Source organism: Crocodylus porosus, unplaced genomic scaffold, assembly GCF_001723895.1.
Source record: "Crocodylus porosus isolate Cpor-Errol unplaced genomic scaffold, CroPor_comp1, whole genome shotgun sequence".
Lineage (NCBI taxonomy): Eukaryota > Metazoa > Chordata > Crocodylia > Crocodylidae > Crocodylus > Crocodylus porosus.
Window position 1 is genome coordinate 29,104,442 of NW_017728911.1, and position 14,502 is coordinate 29,118,943.

Consider the following 14,502-nt stretch of genomic DNA (forward strand, 5'->3'; position numbering starts at 1 on the left):
CCCCACTCCTAGTACTTACCAGCTCGGAGTGCAGCCACCAGGGACTGCCCAAATCATCAAAGCTCTCCGAATCTTTTCCAAAGATACAGAGAACTTTGAATCAATTTGGACCTTTTAATTGTTCCCCCCAGTTGAATTTGGAGATTCAGCCACCGAATCAAGCTAGATCTCCTCAGAACTGGATCACCACCTGAAGCTTCACAAAGCCCTAATAATATGCTTTGACTTTAGCAACGCTTTGGATAGGTCTCCCACAGCATTCTTGCAAGCAAGCTGAGGAAGTATGGGTTGGGGGGATGGACTGTAAGGGGGATAGAAAGCTAGCTGGATTGTTGGGGCCAATGGGTAGTAACCAATGGTTCCATATCTAGCAGCCGGTATCAAGTGGAGTGGCCCAGGGATCAGTCCTGGGGCTGGTTTGTTCAGTATCTTCATTAATGATCTGGAAGATGGCAAACAGCACACCCTCAGTAAGTCTGTGGATGACACCAATTTTTGCTTCCATTTTTCTTAGCAGGGACAGGGACAGGGACAGGGACATCCCCCCCACCCCACCCTGCCACCCCACTGGGATACTGGACGGACCCAAGGGAGGCACAGCCAGGCCCAGGGTCAGCGAGGACCTAGTCAGGGAACTTTGGAAGGACTAGATGTGTTCAAATCAGCAGGTCCTGACAATCTTCACCCCAGAGTGCTGAGGCCACATCTGGAGCACTGTGTTCAGTTTTGGGCCCCCCACTACAGAAAGGATGTAGACAAATTGGAGATAGTCCAGTGGAGGGCAATAAAAATGGTAAGGCAGCTGGGGGACATGACTTAAGGGGAGAGGCTGAGGGAACTGGGCTTGTTTAGTCTGCAGAAGGGGGATTTAATAGCAGCCTTCAACTACCTGAACGGCGTTTGAAAGAGGATGGAGCTGGACTGTTCTCAGTGATGACAAATGACAGAACAAGGAGCAATGGTCTCAAGTTGCAGCAAGGGAGGTTTAGGTTGGATATTAGGAAAAACTTTCACTAGGAGGGTAGTGAAACACTGGAACAGGTTACCTAGAGAGGTGGCGCAATCTCCATCCTTGGAGGTTTTAAAGGCCCAGCTCAACAAAGCTGTGGCTGGAAAGATATAGTTGGTCCTGCTTTGAGCAGGGGTTCAACTAGATGACCTCCTGAGGTCCCTTCCAACCCTCATTTTCTATGATTCTGTGATCCTTGACCACCAGCTTCTCCTGCCTCACCTCCAAGGAGCTGCAAGGGGAAATGGAACCCCTTTGGAATGGGTCAGGTCCCTTCTCTCAGATGCTAACTGGGACTTTTGATGCTTATCACATCCACTAATCAAGATCCAGCTGCAGGCCCCGAACGTTACAAAACTGACCACCCTATTTTGTGCACACGTCTATCACCGTACATACACAGACATAATAGAATGCAACTGATGGCACAGTCAGGATCCCAAGCCACTGTGAGAAAGTGTCTGAGATCCAGTTTAGTCTCTCACCAAGGATCTGCAAAGTTTTCATTGACTTGGTATTCCAGGCAATACTGTAGAGAAAGAGCTTCCAAGACTGTATTAGCATCTGCTCCTCAAAAAGGCTGGCAGGGAAAAGAGAAGACTAGAATTGGGGTGGGGTAGAGGGAAGCATTGGGGGGACATTTTAGGGCTGATTTGGAATGGACGTACATTTTAGTCAAGGATAGTACTCCACTGCCTGCTTTAAATATCATCCACAGAGAAGAAAAAAACATTCAGAGTGTGTACTAGGAGCTTGTTTGCTCCCTGCATATTTGTTTGATAAAATGCATTGCAGAGATGGAAGATTTATGATACCAGAGATAGAATATGTTGAGAGTGTCACCCAACTGGCCTATTTTCAAAGCCTTCTGAAACCACCGTGAAACCTAAGTGAGAACAACTTCTATTAGACAAGATCCTCTTTTACTAGACTACCCCAAGGTAGCCACAAATGTAGTACTACTCCTCTTTTTCTAGCAGCCCAGCCCAATTGAGCAGACAAAGTTAGTTGTTCCCTAGAGTGGTGTTTAAGGCAGATTTTGCTCTATAGGTTATGAGGCAATGCAAGTTCGGTGTCAGGTCCCAGCATCCAGGCTAAATTCCAGCCTTGGTAATTGTATTTTGGCTATGTATATCCCTCCTACACCATATGGTCATTTGGAAACAGTATTCTCTTCTTCCAGGTCTAATCTGTTCTCTGGGGTTGCTACTGTTGTTAGCCTACAGTCATTGTCAGTCTTTCCACTCCAAAGGTAGTTGAACGTCAGTATTGGGTAAATGGATCGATTTATATTCAACACACATGCATACACATGCACAAAGATCCAGCAAGATACGACAGTATCCATTTCTGCAATATCCACAGTTATGTTAGCTAGACTAAAAACTAATTATAAGGGGTATAAATCCTCATGCTTCAGGGCATAAGCCAGCAACTTACTAATGACGTTAGGAACAAACTTCCCCTAGAGGAAAATTATTTCATAATTATCCTTTGTGGGGTTTCCTGCATCTTTCTCTGAAGCATTCTAATTCTGGTCACTACGGGAGACGGGATGCTGGCCTGGCCAGACCCATGCTGCAATCCATTCAGACAGTTCCTAGTAGGGCTATGTGAAATTTCACCGCCCGTTTTGTTTTGACACTGTTTCAACCTGTTTTGAGGTCAAACCAGCAAAATTGAAATGGCACAGATCTAGCTGAAACAGAAAACAAGGCAAGTCAAAATGTTTCGCTGTTTCGATGCTGTTTTGACGTTTCGCCCATAGGCTATAATGGGGAAGAACAAAACAGCCTATAATTTTGTCATTGCTGGCCTGATGTGGATGAAACTTGCCAGAATGGTAGCTCCTTCTGAGGGTATGATGCTTGACAAGTGTCAAGGAGATAGGTGCACGGGGTTTGTGGAAACTGCACCCCAAACTCCTGAAAGCAAAACTCATGTCAGTTGTATGTGTTAAGCAAAAAGTGAGGTCAAAACTGCAGGCATGGTAGCACCTGCAGAGGCCACAAAGCCTGCCAAGTGTCAAGGAGATCGGTGCAGGGGCTTCTGGGTTCTGAGGCTCTGCACCTCTGGCTGCTGACAGGCAAAACTCATGACATGGGTGCTTGTGCAACTGTGTCTGTCTTCGGGCATGGGAGGGTGGGGGGACACTACTGCAGGCCTGGCTGGGGCCACAAAGCCTGCCAGTTGTTAAGAAGATAGGTGCACAGGGGTGCTGGGGCCCTGCACCCCTAGCTGCTGACAGGCAAAATTTGTGACATGGGGACTTGTACAACTGACTGTCTCTGTCTTGGGGCAGAAGCAGTTCTTTGCTCTGTATTGATTCTGTCCTCTCCTTAGTCTGTGTTTTTATAAGTGTTAATCCTTGCTTATTAACTCGTTATCCACCCTAGGTACTGTGCATTAAGCTGGTCCCTGAGTGAATCATGATTGCGTGCATAACACAGCTAGTACGAGCACCCATGTCACGAGTTTTGTCTGTCAGCAGCTAGGGGTGAAGGACCCCAGGACACCCCTGCACCTATCTTCTTAACAACTGGCAGGCTTTGTGGCCCCAGCCAGGCCTGCAGTAGTTTCCCTCCTCCCACTGTGTCCCAAGACAGACACAGTTGCACAAGTACCCATGACATGAGTTTTGCCTGTCAACAGTTAGAGGTGCAGGGCCCCAGAACCCAGAAGCCCTGCACCGATCTCCTTGACAGCTGGCAGGCTTCATGGCTGCAGTAGGGGCTACCACCCCTGCAGCTTTCACCCTGCTGCACCTTAACACACACACTGTCACCCATGTCATGAATTTTGTTTGTCTGCAGCTTGAGGTGCAATTTCTCCCAAACCCCTGCACTTACCTCCTTGAAACTTGGCAGGCTTTGTGGCCTAAGTAAGGGCTACCATGCCTGCAGTTTTGACCCCACTTCTCACTTAACACATACACGTAACACAGGTTTGCTTTCAAAATTTGGGGTGCAGTTTCCCCAACCCCCTCTGCACCTATCTCTTTGAAACTTGGCAGGCTTCATGCCCTCAGAAGGGGACACCTATTCCTGCAAGTTTCATCCAAATCAAGCCCGAAATGGCAAAGTTACAGGCTGTTTTGTCCTTCCCCATTATATCCTATGGGCGAAATGTTGAAACAGTTTCGCCATTTTGACCCTGTTTCAACAGAACAAAATGAAACAGCTGTTTCAAATCAAAACAAAATTCAAAATGAAATGCTGTTCCATTGAAACATTGAAAACTGTTCAAAACAGAAGGCTGCCATTTTGCACAGCCCTAGTTCCTAGGGTCTTTAGGATGAAAAGGTCCTACCCAATTGTTAGGAGCATTATTCATTATTGTGATGATTTGTTTAATTCTCTTCTGTAAGATCTATGCTGGCTGAAATTCAGGAAGGAAATAAAGACTGGGAGGGAGTGAAGAAGAATTTCTGTCCTTTGCTTATCCTTCTTCATTCAAAGTGGACCAGATGTCTGCACTGTTAAGGACCCCTCACCTATGGAACAGGGCTGCTGGCTCCAGGCACCACGTGCTACTTTTGTACGGAGAGAGAAGCTGGGGAGACAGCAGCAGTACTCTGTAAAAGGTCAGGCAGAGGCTGGCTGCTGTGTGGGTCATGCATTTCCTGCATACTACCTGTTAATGTATTGTGACTTTTAGGAGGGAACAGACAGGCAGCTAGTAGGGAGAGGTGAGTTCAAGAGCACTAAAAGTGGTTTCTGCATTCCTTTGAGTGCCCAATATTGCCCAGCATCAGACAAACACTAGGCTCTTAGATAGTTTGCTGTAGTCCAGACAGCAATAAAAGTCATCCATTGTTAGCCTATAAGTTTATGACCCTCTTTTTCCTCTGCTCTAAACTAAGTACAAACAGTCAAACAGCCTGAGGCTGAATCAATTTGGTCTTTGCAGGTTAGTCTAAACTTCACAGATTAAATCGAAACAGAAGTAAACAGACATTTACCTTTGCTGCAGGAAATGCAGCCACATATCTGCAGTGGGAGGTGCTACAGCATGGGTCTCTGGCTGTGTGTTCACTTTGTCTTCCAGCTGCCCCTGAGGTCTCTGGCATTTTCAGTCCAAAATCACAACATCAGGACTCTGCAGGGTTTCCCATCATTTCTTTCTGCTTCCTGGGATTTGTAATCTAGAGTTGCAGCCAGCACTAATTTTGCGCAGGGGAAGGGATGTTTAACCCCCTCCCTGGCCCCAGCCTCTAGCCAGGGCTTGTCGGGGGGGGGGGGAGGGCAAGAACTTGGCAGGGGCTTCCCCGGCCCCTGGCCTCTGGCCCCTGGGTGGGGGGAGGAGGGACAGTGCAGCCCCCTCCTCTACAGACTGTGCTGCATGCCCAGCCAGGCTTGCACCTCCACCCCGTCCCCTTGTCAGCCAGACCTGACTGCTCCAGCTAGGAAGCAGAGAGGTGGGGCCATCCCTGCTCGCTGGAGCAGACAGCACAGCACAGCCCAGGGCTGAAAAGCATGCTGGGGGACTGTGATTTAACTTGAACCAGGAAGGGGTCTGGGACAGAAGTTCCATAAACTGGTTTGATCCAAATCAGTTAAGTCTGATACTACATTCAACCAGATGCATCTTTAACCAGTTTCAGCCATTTGGAAACTGGTTTATGTGCACTGAGCTGCTGTTCTGTTACAGGCTTAAACCAGTTACTGATCACTTAAACCAGTTTATGTGCAACTTCTGTCCCTAGCTCTAGTGAGAAGAGAATGTGTGGGACATAAACAATCTTTGGTTTAGGTATTTCAGTCCCAGAGTCCATAGAGGGAAAAATGCCATCACCATTGGGCTAATTAGATATCCTCTTAGTAGTCTCAGACGAGGCAGAGCCAATGTAGGAAAGACTGATTTGCTACCACCCATCCTCTGCATTTTCTTCAGGGAAACAGAAGCCTTCAGCATCTGGCATTTTAAATACAGTACTTTTCACCACAGCTCTAATCTCTTAGATAAATGAAAACAAGAGAATCAGGAAGCCCAAGAGAACATCTCTCCTGAGTTTGTCTCAGCCTCACAGGAAGGATAAATCATCTTGCCTAATGTAATATTGAAAGCACTCTCTCCAACAGGACTGTCACTGTTGTTCATTAGGTGCCAGTTTGCCATTCTACCTATCAGGTTATGAACTGGAATGATTTGTCCATATCCGCTGCTCAAGCAAAGCTCTCAAGGATTTTGCATTGCCAAGGAAAAACCATTATAAAACAGCTAGATCTTGGATAGGGCTGACTACATGTCGTCTTCAAAAGGACTGCCAGTCACTTTCCACAATACCTTCCACTCAAATTCAGCTCACGCCCACCATGGCCAAGTTCCCTCTTGCTCACACTCCAAAGCTCTGCTTCTCAGATGCTGCGACTAACATGTCATCTTGTCTGCAAAGTGGGGACTTGTGAACAGGGAAGACACAGAAAACGGCAGCTCTATGGGAAAATGCCTCTTTAGTCACAGGCCAAACAGAGAATTTTGGATTCTGGGCAGGAGAGCCAGATTTAACGGGCTTTTAAACACAAGACTTTAAATGCTTCATAATGGATGCCTATAACTCACTTCTCCGCCATTTGGAGTTAGCTGGCGTCATGTCTTGGGTAATGCTGATGTGAGGAGACAAGACTGCAATGTTGAGTCATGCCATTGCATATCACGCATTGTGAAGAAGGCTGGTCAAATTATTCTCTGGGGACAAATTATTGTATTATTTGGTCTGTGAGTCACCACTTGCAGATATTTGCCAAACGGTTCATGCCATCAAGTATCAGCCTACATCTTATTGGAAATTAGCTTTTTTATGGTGTGTGAGGAGTTAAGTCATAGGGTATTGCTTCTGATCTGCGATTAGCTGCCTTACGGGTTTTACACAGAAATATCATTAAAAAAGGATAATAGATAATAAACAGCAAGTTAAACATTTTCTGGCATGATATGAAAATTACAACAAAGAACTATTCTGTGGCAAAGTTTGGGAAATTCTTGAATTTGCGATTGTTTTCATGAAGCAACTGGTATTTGGCTGAATACCTGGGAACAATAAAACTATGTCTCCTCCTATTACAGCCGAATGAGATCACTATCTTTGCTCATTAAAATCTACACAGATCTCTTTCTGAATCAGTCAGTTAGCTGTAACTAAAAGAACACTGTGTTTACTGGTTACATCAAGAGGAAGGGGAAATTAGACAATTAGTGTTTTGTGTCCATCATTTCTAATATTCTTATACATTTTCTCCCCCCTTCCATACACAGTGGCCCCTGATCCCAGAATGCATTCCAGCAGGCAGGGCCTCCCTTTGTTCAAAACTGAATTGCCGTGACTGTAGACTCCATTGTCACATCATGATCATGGCTTCTCCTCAGGTAGCTGAATAATCACCATGCTCTTTTCAGCAATGGGCTGTTCTCATGGAACATTTAAAATTAGCTTTCATGAGTTCCTCTGGTTAAAGGCAAACTGCTGTTAATGACCCAAGAAATTTCTCTTTCCATCATTTAGGAGAAATGAGTCTCAAGGACCTCCACTGGCACCCCCATTCCAGTAATGATATGGGTCTGACCACTGGAACAGAGGAATGGATGGGAGCAATACGTTTCCTCAAAGGTTGAATTCCCCGAGTCCAGACAGGGATGTATTTGGTAGCATTTATTTAATAGCATGTATTTGGATGCATTCCAGGTCCTGACAAACCTGTGCAGGCAACCTCCGCTTAACGCTGTTTTGCTTCGTGCTATTTTGCTATAATACTCATTTTAAATTGACACCTGATTTCACTTAGTGCTCAGTGAGTTTCATTATAATGCTTGCAGTCGCCATCTTGGGTCATTAAAAACAATTGTGGTCGCCATCTTGGATCGTCAAATACTTTTGATTTCGCTTAATGCTTGTTTCACTTAACGCTTGGTTTTTCAGGAACAAATTAAGAGCACTGAGAAGAGGTTGCCTGCATGCGCCACCAGGGGCATTTGTATACATGCTTGCGCTGCAGTGCTGGATGCTTTTGAAAGCGCTCGGCGCTGTGGCGCATACAGGAGTACAAGCGGCAAAATGTACGTCAGTGCTGAGAAAACATCAGCTTTAAACTAAAACACATCGGAGGTGTTTTAGTTCAAAAGCGCACTGCTGCCATTTTCTGCATGCTGACATGCATTTCGGTGCTTATACAACCGCATGCGAAGCAGCGCAGTGCACATCAGTGCGCGTGCGGAGCAGACTCAATTAATCCTTACCAGATAGCCTCCCCTACCCCACTCGATTAATCGAGTCTGCTCTGACCAACTGGATCTCCGGTGCACCATGGGGCGAAAAGTTCCATGTATAAATACCCCTCAGGTTCATAAATGTGTGCACACATGCTGTCCAGCTGTCACCGTAATTCCTCTTGCCCCAGATGTTAGTCAGCACAGCAAGGGAAAGAACTAGCTGTAGGTAGTCAAGCAAACTTGAAAGTGGGATGGAAGTGCTGGTAAATCTTTACCAAAAGAGAGTGGTCAAGTACTCAGAACAATACAACATCAAGTGAGAGGGGAGGAAATGTTCCTGCCTTGTCTCCCTCCCTTCAGATTCACGAGCAGCAATGCCCAGAGGGGCCTCCTAAGAACTGGCCCACCCAGCCCAGTGGATCAGTGCAGCAGGTAGTAGCAAAGTATGTTGGTATCCCCATTCCCACAACCCAGAACGTGCCCACTGCAGCCTCACACAAAGTTGCATGGCTCTTATCCTGCTGGGGAATGCAGTCGGCAGCGAGGAAACACATCACCATAAACACTCAAGCAGAAGAAATGCCCAAACCTTTCCGTCCCTTCCTACAGCTCCTAAAGAACCTCATGGCTCTGCAGAACTTCAGATAAAGCTTGATGCTAACAGGCCCAGGTTAGACAAGGGGTCTGTTTTTACCCACGCACTCAGCAGCTCACAATAGCAAGATGAACTGTATTTTCCACCCAAGTACAAGTCCTCTCTGACAAGCTCAGAGACAAATGAAAGCTCCTGCTGCATGGCTCATTCAGAATACGCAGCAGAAATTCTGCCCTCTATGGATGGCGTTGCAACACCTGGCTTTTGTGGGCCCAGGTGGTTTTCAGAGCCAGAAATTCGAGTCACAGTACTATAGTCCAAAGAAATAGGAAAGTGGGCTAGGAGAGGCTACCTGGTGAGAACACCTTGCATAAAGCAGCACACAACCATCAGGGACCAGTCACAAGTCCCACTGCACTTCTCTCTTACCTAGGCATTCACCTGGCCCCATCACCATAGTACCTACCTGTCTCTGGGACAGTGCTTGACTGCGGTCATGCTTGACTGAATTCCAGGGATTTCTTCCCATTTTCCTCATGTCCAAATAACCTCTCATCAAGTGAGCAAGAAGTATCCAGAAGAACCATTCACTTCATGCTGGTCTCTTTCCACCCAAACCCAGGAGTTTCTAACCTCCTCCTGTTCCCATGAAGTCTGCCCTCTGCAAGATGAATGATGAGAGGTGACCGAGGAGAGTGGAGTTAAAGATGTACTTAATTAAATGTGCTCAGAAACATCAGCCACAGAGATTAAGGGAAAGATTTATTACCTTGCAAGGGGTGGGAAAAAAGGAAGAGGATGGCGGGGATGAAAGCATGGGGCCGATAGCATTGCTTTGTCTGACAGGTATATGCCTCAGCCGCAATCTCCATTAGGCCTGTACATTTAGCTGCTTTCAGGGAATACGGTCATCCACGCATTGCCTATATTCCAGTAACACTTAGAGATCCCCTTTGAGATCAGGACCTTCATCTGAAGGCCCTACACATACGTGCAGCAAGGCCCATTGCCTGCTCCATGAGAAACAGGTCTAATTAGGAAGACAAACAAAGGGAAGAAGTACTACAATCCCCATTTTTCAGATAAGGTGGGGAGATGGAGAGAGATAAGCATTTGTTTAGTACTAATCTATGGCACCAGTTATAAAATCAGAGGCACTGTCTATTTACTTCATTTTGTTAGGCAATCTTGATGCTTTTGTATCTGGCAGTGCTATTTGTGCTGCCTTCCAGCGCTGTATTTATTTAGCTTTATAGCAAACCAACAAATAAGGTCCCTCTCTGAAGCACTAAACACCTTTGACAATTGCTTGAAAGCCACCTAAACAGGAAGGATAAGAAAAAACCCAGCAGCAACCTTAGCTATATAAAGCAGCAAACAATCAAGCTGCTTTGTAAAGGGAAAAGGACTCCTTAAATATAATCCCTCCATCTTGATCTCCTCCAAAAGCTTTCTTTAAAAGGATTAACCCTGTATCATGCCCTGGTGGACAACATATTTAGGTTAATTTGAAGTGGGGTGAGGAGTGAGTGCCTAAGGAAGTGGCTGGCTGGCAGCTCCCTCTCTGTTAAACCAGTGGAGCCCCGCTTTGAATGCTACTCTGGTCTCAGCTGTGCCAGAAGAGACACATCTTTCAAGGAGGTAAGGGTCAGGCTGCTTGAGGCTCTACAGATCAAATCCACAGGCAGGCAGTGCAGGTCCAGAGCACGACAGAACAGGCCAACAACGAGACACTGGTTACAACGTGGGCTGCCTGCATTTTTGCATCAAGTTCTATTTCCAAAGGGCTTCCGCGTACAGCCCCATGCTGACCTCAGGACAATGACCTTAACCTGGAGGTGACAAAAGCACAAAAGGTTATCCCACAGGGGTATGCTTTTTGGGGGAGGGAGGCGTGGGGAGCAGCAGAATCTTATCTGTGGGGTCCAACAGATTATCTGCCCTGTGGAGTCTTCCAATCAAGAACGCTCTTCTGAAATGTTAGGGTTAACCCAGACACAATGGGTATGATGCAGTAGTCAGTAGGTGAGGTTTCTTTGGCCTGCATTTGCAAGAAGCCAGGCTAGATGTTCAGAATCATTCCTTCTGGCCTTAAAACTGGAGACCGAGTCTATGACAAGTGTGCATCATCCTGGCCAGCAGCAAATAAAGGAGAAGCATGCTGCTGCTGTGGCGGCTGCTGCTATTTGATCAGCTAGCAAACACTTGACATGCAGCCAGCCTGCACATGGTGAAGTATGAAGATGGAAGGATGGGCACCTTCCAGTCACCCAGCTGCTTTCCCCAGGTTTACTAGGATCAGCCTGATCCCTTCCCTCTCTGCTCTGGTATCAGCTATGCACTAAATTTACAGCATCTGGATCAGAAGAGATGAAAACAAAGCCAGGGGCCAGCTGGACTCTCTGGAGGAGCCCAGCCTGTGCTTGTTTACAAAGAGCTGCTTTGGTATCACATATACTTCGCACGAGAGCGAAGGCAAGATGGGACCTCTGTGGAACTCCATAAAAAAGAAATCCTTGGAGGAGAAGAAACCCTCAGGGGGGGTCAATTCGAGAGACAGGAATTAAACCATCTCTCTGAAGCTCGTCCCTTTCTCACCAACATCTGCAGGCACTTCAACAGCCTTGTACAAACAATGGCACTGAAGGCAGCAGATAGATCTAATATCAGACCCTGCAACTCCTCATGGCATGAAGGGCTCTTGTCAAGTCTAGCCCCTTCCCTTCTGCAGATGGTAGCCTCTTTCTAATATCCTGCTGTAGTGTTTTTCAGCTTAGTAATACACTTTATAAACTTCCTAGGAGCAGGCAATCTGTGTACAGCCTGAATGATTAGCAGATGCTCCAGGAGCTATTCTGAGCACATTTGCCTTGTTTTTGACACAGAGGCCCCATTCCGATCCCCGTCACCCCAGCATCACTGCTAAGAGCCTGCGGGTTATGCTAGCGTAAAGGAGGGATGAGATCAGAATCCAGCTTGCATTGTCTGCTGTCAAAGAGCTGCTAAATAATGCCAGGAAATGAAAACAATTTGGTTTGGATGATTGATTATAGGGATATTGCTCATACCCCCAAAACATGACACTTCCAATCACATCTTCCTTTCATTTGTCAGCAGAGAAAATATGCTGCTCTCCCGGCACCAGATGCATGCCCCCAAGATAGTTATGCATGGTGCATTTAGTTTATTGTACCTCAAAGTCCTGCCCTGCTATGACCCTTGACCTTTTCCCCACCAGAGCCATCAGCTAGTGACCACGTGGCCCCTTCGCGAGGTCTAGAACTCAATTCCCGCTTGAGCGCTGGTAGTCTAGAGGGTCTCTCATCCTCTCAAAGACAGCTCCCCTGTTGCTTCTGTCAACTCTGCACAAAGCTTGTGCTCCCCACAGCACAAATATGTTGTTATGCTCAGACAAGCCAAAAGAACATCTGTCACCTGGGGATTCATTATCTCCTTCAGAAGGGTTTACAGTCAGCTAGATTGTTTTTTCCTGCTACAATTATACAATTAAAAAAAAAATTACTGCCACACTAGAATTGTGAACTTCACCATTTCAATCAATTCCAGGGACTCTTTCACATCACTTATCCCTGTGCTTTTTCTCACTTTTGTTTCTGGAAATTAACACTAAAATGGTCCTACTGGCTGAAACAAAAGAAAATAAAAAAGGCCAACCTTATTCTCCACACTCTAGGGCTAAGTACAGACAGTCAAAAAGCCTGAGGCTGAATCATTTTGGTCTTGGCATGTTAGTCTAAACTACACAGATTAAACTGAAACAGAAGTGAACAGACATTTACTTTTGATTCAGGAAATGCAGCCACATGCCTGCAGTGGCTCAGGCCAGAAGCTGGTGGGGGGGGAAATAGAGCATGGCTCTCTGGCTAGGTGTTCACTTCTTCTCCTGCTGCCCCTGAGGTCTCTGGGGTTTGCAGTCCAGAATTACATCAGCAGCATTCTTCCGGGTTGCTCATCACTTCCTTTTCCTGCTTCCAGGTGTCTCTGGGATTTGTAGGCCACAGTTGCAGCTACTGGTAAGTTTGAGCAGGGGAATGGGTGTTTAACCACTCTCCCTGGCCCCAGATCCTATCTGGGGTTTGCCTGGGGTGGGCAGTTCTCCTTGCCTTGTAGCCTGGGCTGCATCCTCAGCCAGGTTTACCCCCCGGTCAGACTGCCCTCACTGCTCCAGCTAGGGAGCAGAGGGGCGGGGCCAGCCCTGCTCTCTGGAGCAGACAGCCCAGCCCTGCCCAGCCCAGCCCAGGCCTGAAAAGCATGCTGGGATGCTGGGGGACTGTGATTTAACTTGAACCAGGAAGGAGTCTGGGGTAGAAGTTTCATAAACCAATTTGACCCAAATGAGTTAAGTCTGATGCTACATTGAACCAGGTTTATCTTAAACCAGTTTCAATCATTTGGAAACTGGTTTATGTGCACTGAACTTATATTCTCTTACCAATTTAAACCAGTTTCCAATCATGTAAACCAGCTTACATGTAACTTCTGTCCCTAGCTTAGGGTAGGCGACTGGAAGAGACTCCCCAGGGTCATCAGGCTCACTGATATTATAGGCACTACCACAGAGAATCCCTTACATCAGCTGTTCAAGCTCCATTTTAAACCCTGGCTACCTCAAACTCCTCCTGTCTGAAGGGGTTGTCCACTGCTCAGAGGGTTAGGACCTTTTCTTCCAGCCTGAACTCATTCACGCCCAGCTTACACTCATTTGTTCTTCTGCCAATATCAGCCTTTATCTTAAATAGTTATTTTCCTTGTTCCTATTCACCCCCCTAATGTTATACCAGCTGAGCTGTTACATGGAAAGCAGTTAAATTATATGCCTTTTAAAGGAGAAATTAGGTTATCTATTTATAGACTGATGTTTAACTCCTCAGGGAAGTGATTGTCTCCTTTTACTTATTTAATTAATTTTCCCTTTACAGCGCCTAACACAGTCTTGCTCCTGACTGGCATTTTGGAAATTATTGTAATACCAGTAAATAAAGAATTATACTTAAAGTGATGCTTATTACCATGTAACCAAGGGTCTGTTTTATTTGGCAGCCTTCTTGCCAAAGGAAAATGGTGCAAGGGAAAGGAGAGAGGTGTAGGAGGATTTAAGCAGCATATTCTATGCATATCTACAATGTCTTTAGTCCACAGAAAACCATAAACTACTTAAGTAAAAGTATAGAGCTCTCCATAGGAATTACTCTGCTCAAGTGCAAACCCACCATCTTGCTAAGTAAAGTTCTGGGTTGGAAATCCAGAAGGATTCGGTACACAGATGGAGGTCCCAGAAGAATTTCAGTAAGCAGAATGCAATTCCCTTCCAGACTGAAATCTGTCCAAAAACGCTACATTGAATAGCTCCACTCATGCAGAAAGGCTTTTAAAAACCACAGGTGGACAAGAATCAGACCCTTAAGTTCACACCACATTGGAGGGGTAGGGATTACATTTACTTTTCGTGTAGCAATTTCCATCCAAGAGTCCCAAAGCACGTGTCCCACAGTATAACACCCCTCGTCACACTAAGGCATGCCCCACCACTGACTTCCCATCACCACTGGGTTTCTCTGGAGGTCTCCCACTGAAGTTCAGACCTCAGAGAACTCTGGTTGGTGCTCAGCTTATGAGATATGATAAGCTCAGAGTTCTGGCTATCTGCTTATAAGTGGAAGGCTGCCTAGAA

The 14,502-nt window shown here is 46.2% G+C and overlaps 1 long non-coding RNA gene across 1 annotated transcript; it reads right to left on the reverse strand.

Moving 5' to 3' along the window:
• Nucleotides 1–221: 221 nt before the first annotated feature.
• Nucleotides 222–13,483, reverse strand: LOC109309270. The gene is made up of 4 exons (XR_002100869.1): nucleotides 13,472–13,483; nucleotides 10,190–10,196; nucleotides 5,399–5,405; nucleotides 222–320 (listed from the first exon to the last, which is right to left on the reverse strand). It is a non-coding gene; the product is annotated as an uncharacterized LOC109309270 (long non-coding RNA).
• Nucleotides 13,484–14,502: the final 1,019 nt, after the last annotated feature.